The sequence below is a fragment of the Humulus lupulus genome, chromosome 7, assembly GCF_963169125.1.
Source record: "Humulus lupulus chromosome 7, drHumLupu1.1, whole genome shotgun sequence".
NCBI classification, from domain to species: Eukaryota; Viridiplantae; Streptophyta; class Magnoliopsida; order Rosales; family Cannabaceae; genus Humulus; species Humulus lupulus.
Genome location: NC_084799.1, coordinates 120,580,414 through 120,586,591, shown reverse-complemented (window position 1 = coordinate 120,586,591; position 6,178 = coordinate 120,580,414).

Sequence of the window (6,178 nt, the reverse complement as noted above, 5' to 3'; positions counted from 1 at the left end):
ATTTCTGGCCCTAGTACGAGCTATGCTACGGTACTGAGCCAGGCCAGACTACAAAATAACAAAACAAGTCAGAGATATACACCTAGTCACAGTAAAAAAAAATCACCAAGTAAGGAAAGAGAACTCACAATGAGGCTCATACCCTTGGAGGATCCCATGACATTCTTTGGGCTACGTTCCTCGATGGTCCTCAAGTCCCTCATGTTGGCTTTGTAGGCATGCCCCACCATATGGCTCACGGTCTCATAGATGATATCCCGAAAGGCTTCAGGGATCTTATCCAGGTCCTAAGGATCTATTGGTATCCGGACGGTGGGGGCCTCGACTTGAATGACTTGGGGAGTACGAGGCATGAATCGAGGTGGGGGAGGAGGAAGCTGCCCAACAGCGACATTGGCCATTGGAGCTGGCTCCCAAGTCGAGCTCGTGTCTTTATTCTTGGTGAGGAACTTTGAAGTATTCCCCATTGCAGGGTGGTCTTCTTTGCTACCCTGAGCCTGTTCACGACGGGGCTCGCACCGGCTTTCTTAGACTGGAAAGCAGTTCAGAGGTCTGGAGCTTCTGGTTGTTTCATCTCTTCGCCTTAAAAGAACAAAAAAAGTTAGTTCACAAAAATAATGTTTCAAAAAGCATTTATAAAGAAAGAAAGAAAATAAAGATCATACCCTCCGGGCTGGGGGAGGAGTCTATTATCACCAGCTCGGGTGTTTTGACCAGGATAGGCACGACCTCCGGCCTTGGAACTAATGGAGGAGAAGGGGAATCTACAATTAATACTTCTTGGATCCTAAGGGGTTCAGGTTTTTCCTCGGGTCTGGAATCATCTACATATTGTCTGAATCCAGGGGCAAATGTACCCTGGAGCAGAGAAGGCCAAGATCTACGGTTTGTCCCGTATTCTTCAAAAATGGCGGATCTAAAATTTAGGGTGTTGTCAACTACGATTGTGCCCCTAGGATAACTATTGTCATGGCGTACAACTAGGTGGTCTACGCACTAGAGCATGGTTACGTTTAGATCCGGGTTGGAAGGATGATGGTGGACAAGATGATTCGGATTATACCGAAATAACCTAAAATCTGCAACAACCCTATCTAATTCCCTAAACGGGTATGGGTTACCTTGGCCGGAGGGGTCGGGCTGCTGCCCCTGACGCAGCTCGATCTGGATCAAGTTCTCAAACAGCCTCGGGAGCCCATCTTTTTCGCACAAGAGGCACCTCAGCCTATTTCTCCTCTCTATCCTCATAGACCGGTAAGCTCGGGGATGGTTGGGAGCGGATCCTGGGTCCTCAGAGCTAATGTCTGCCCCTCTCTGATCAGCTTGCATGCCAACATGGTGGCATCGTTCATGACCTGGCGATAGTCCTTTTCGCCAGGGGGAAGTCTGGATAATTTTTTGTACTGACCCCCGAGGGTCACAAACTTTTTCGTCCTCGCAAATATGGCTGCACGAGAAACATATTCAATCAAGACATGTACAAATACAAAGAAATATCTTAAAAGGAACAAAAATTCACGAGCTGAATTCACAAGGATAGAAGACTTACGAGGTCGGTTGAAGTAATGGTGTTCCCAGTTTCTAAAGCCATTCGACATAAAGAATAAATCTTTATAATCGTTTTGATGGATGGGGAGCTCAATGACGGAGGCAGAGTTAGGAAATCACGTGAGGTAGTAGAATCTGTCATCGCGTCCCCTCTGGTCGGGGCTTGCCTTGAGGCAGAAGAAGTACAATATTTCTGCCGGGGTGGGGACCTCCCTCTCGTGTTTTAGGAACAAGTACTTCAGCCCCGCCAAAAGTTTATACGAATTTGGGGGGAGCTAGAATGGAGCCAGCTTCACGTAATTCAAGAAATCCGCGAAGTACTGGTCCAAGGGAAGGAAGGCCCCAGCCTTCAGGTGCTCATCACTCCGAGTCGCGTAGTCGTCTTGGAGAGGGGGAACAACTTCTTCCCCCTTCGAACGCAGGTTGCAAGGAGAGTTCCAGCTCCGACCTCTATGTTGAGGCTCAACATAATCTTATTCACTCTCCCTTAGGTCGTGATCTTAGAGATGATACGCTCAACCTCGAAGTACGCATTGGGATCGACCACGAGCTCTTTCTCCACCATCAGACCAATTTGGGGGATGGGAGATTCGGGGGTGACCTGCTTCCCTTTGTTCTTCTGTTGAGAAGACGAGCTCGAGGCATTCTTCTTCGGAGCGTTCTTCTTGTGAGGAGCCATCAGATCGCCTAACGACAAAACGACCTAGTTAGTAGGTGACCTAAGATGATCTAAAACTATGACACGAGAGTACGAAGAATGAAGCATTTAGTTTGGTTATACGGGCTAAAGTTAGCCTCAGCCCCATCGCATGATGCCACGCGATGTCCTAGGTTATGCGCCTCAGTTTCTTAACAATCCCCTAATATTTAGGGATCCGTGTGTCAAAAACGGCAGGCCACTACTTTCCTCTTAAAAGCGGTTTTGTGCAAAACTGCTTTAAGGAATCGTAACCCTTAAGCTACCTGGTTTTAAACCTAGGATCCTTACAATTTTTTATGCCCCAAACAAGTATTTCCTAAACCTATTTGAGATTAGAACTACCCCAAATTGACCCAGAAAATTACCTAGTTTTATGAATACCTTCATATTTGGTTTCACTTATGGAGTTTAAAATCAAAACCTATTCCCTATGAACATTTAGAAATAGCCTACCAGTATCTACAATAAGTGTTGCAAATGAACATGGTTAAGAACATAAATTCCATTGAAAAAAAAGGGAGAAAAAGCTCTTCAAACCAAAGAATGAGATACTTATAGGAAAGTACGATCGCAGATTGGAGGGAGTAGACTCAGCAACGGGAAGCTCCGGGAAAGCTTCTGAATGTTTGGGCACGATGAACGGTTTTGGGGATTTTGGGAAATAAGGGAAGTTTGGAAGTTGAGAAAAAGGAAATTTTTAAATGCAAAGGTAGTGAAGTTTGAAATTTGGCCCTCCTATTTATACGTAAATTGTGGAAATTAATCTGGGCCATCCAATTGGGTTAGTGCAAGATCTAAGGGCCAAGATTAAATAGACCAAACGGTAGCAAAAAGTTGATAAGACAATTATTGCAGTCCTCGAAACCCAAACAAATGCCAATTGCAGTACACCACGTGTCCAGTACTCGAGTAGTGGGCAGGCGTGGTTTTATGTAGAAGAAGTCTAATAGCCCCTACTATGTAGGTCAAAAAGTGACGGCATCATACACGAGTAGGAGCTTGCGGGGCAAATGTTGTACCCTGATTTTAGCACGAGTCCATGCACTCAGCTCGGGTACAACTGGCAGATAAATATTCGGAGAAATGACTACGGGAAATAATATCCGCTTATTACCCACATGGACAACTTGAGATTCATTGGTCATACGTAATGTAAGGCGTTCCGAGTTTATCCCGAACTAAGGATGCAATAGCTGTGAAGCGCGAGCTCATAATTTTAAATAGCTGTTGAAGCACGAGCTTGGAGGAGATATCCAACTCATGGTAATTCTAGTATACTACATACCTACAGATCCCCAGAGACTCGGGATCCCTTTATATGTTTATTTATGACCAGACTGTCATATTTATTATTTGAGATAGTGGGAACTGTTATTCTATTATCAAATCATATCCCAATATATATGGGAATTATTTGTAATAAATGTAATCATTATGTAAATGCATGATTGACTCACGTTGTTACCCAAACCTTTCCATGGAATTCCCCTATAAATATTGGGAATATTGGACAGGAAATGGGACCATCATTCTGTAATACCAAAACTTTGCCAAAATAGAGAGAGAAACAACAATAATATTGACTCGTGGACTAGGTAGATTTTAACAACTGAACCACGTAAAAGTTCTGTGTTCTTGAGTGATTTCATATTATTATTCATTATGGTTTACTATTAAGCACTAATTTGCCTTATTATTTCTTAATACACTGTTGGCAAAAAACCGCGTCAACAGATTATATGTTCCAATATAAGTTAGTCCTAAGATTAGTCAGTGCACAGGATATACATTGACTTGCCAATCTACGATATGATCTACTAACACATTGTAGTGTTATGTTCTTTCCAGAATATTAGCAAAGTAGATAAGATCGGATGTATTTATTACATAAGACTGGACCGATATTTACAATAGATAGGATAAGTAAACATACCGTTATTATCTATTCTAGTCATATCATATAGTTGGCCACATGTCAATTCAATCTCAATTCTAAGTGGTTAGTATTCTAAGTGATTGTATTATTTGAGTTCTTTGACTTGTTCGTTACCAGCTTACCCTACGGACTAGCCCATACTTACATCTTGGGGACTCGATAATATAATTGAGTGGGAGTATTAATCATTGATATGAACATTTATGCTTTTGATGGAGAAGTGAAATGATAGTTTCCTTTTAGTTTGGTTCAAGGTTCTAAATGATAGAGATCTCATTTCAGTAATTAATATTAGTTTACCGAAATATCATTTACAATGAATTAAGTGTTTTAAGGATAAAATACAATGAGGGGTAAAATGGTATTTTAGTCCCATCTTATTGTAGACCGTCTATAGAGGATTGAGTGAAAATTATGGTTGTAACAATGGATAATTAATAGCATATCTATATTGCTTATAGAGCGTTCTATGAATTCAATAGTGCAATTTTGAGTCTTTAGTAGAGTCACGATGAATTAATAAGTTAGTAAATTTATTTGTTAGATTTATGATAACTTATTGGAGCTTGATTTCATAGGCCCATGGTCCTCATTGTACCTTGGATAAAATCATCTAGATAGTCTCAATTAATTGATTTAATTATCAATTAGAATTATCAAAGTTGATCAGGTCAATTTTTTATAGTTTCAAAGAGTTATGTAATTTATAGAAGAAAAGAGAAATTAGGGCAGATCTATTAATTAAGATAAATTGGTATCTAAATTAATAAATAAGTTTAAATCAAGGTTCAAATTATAAATAATTAATTTGATAAATTATTTGAATAATTATTTAATTAATTAAATCAATAGAAAATAATACATGCCTTGATTTTAAGTCCAACGGGCTTATAATCAAATGAAAATTTTCACGGGCCTAAAGCCCATGATAATTTCGACCTAGGGCTGTTAATTGGCTATTATTATTTTTTTTAATTAAATAAATTAACTAATTGATTCTATAAAATGAATGCTAAGAGAGAGTTGAAAACATAAGTAAAAAACACAAGTTTCTGATAGGTTTTAGATCATCTCTAAACATAAGTCATTTTCTAAGCCTCATTGTTCTTTTCTTTTCTTCTCTCTGTATTTATCTCATGTGTTGAGAATTGCCACTCTATTTTAGGTGATTCTAAGGATACTTTGGAAGGTTGTGAAGAAAATTGAATATCAATTTAGTTTCTTGGTAATACTCTGCGACAGAAAGGACACAATGACTAGAAAAACTGAAGGAATGGCTCATTCATTCCGATGCATATAATGTAAGTATTCTTATCATTATTTATCTTTTAATTCAATTTTAGAAAAATGTTCTAGGTTGTCTCATATTAATTTGTTTAATATTAAATCTACATGAAAATAAATAAAGATCATGTATAACTTTTCCCAACAATTATTTGTTTTAAAAATTTATAACTGGTTAGATTTTTAAAAATATCATGATTTTCAAACCAATTAATAAAATATATTTTAATAAATGGGATTTAAATTAACTTTGGTTAATTGTTGATAAATCATATTTAAATTAAATTAATATTTTTCAAATTAACCTAAACCAAGTTGATTGTTGATAAATGGAATTTAAATTAACTTTTGTTAATTGTTGATAAATTTCATTTAAATTGACTTATTTTTTGTAAAAATTTAATTAATTCTAATTTTTGTTAAATTCTAGATAATTAATTGTGATATTTTTGCATAAATTCATAGACTTGCTCATATAGTAACATGATTAGGTTAATCCAATTATAACATGTTTGTTTGCATTATATTTTGTATTTTTGCAATTGGACTGAGATGCATACAATGACACATATGTTTTCTAGATATAAGGATTTTGCCAAATAAATTATTCATAAAATTATAGGTTTTATTTGGGCCCATTAGAAAATGTAAAGTTTAAATTCCTCTCTTGTGGGTGGTTCCACTTATGAAGGCCCATTTGATTTGCATGA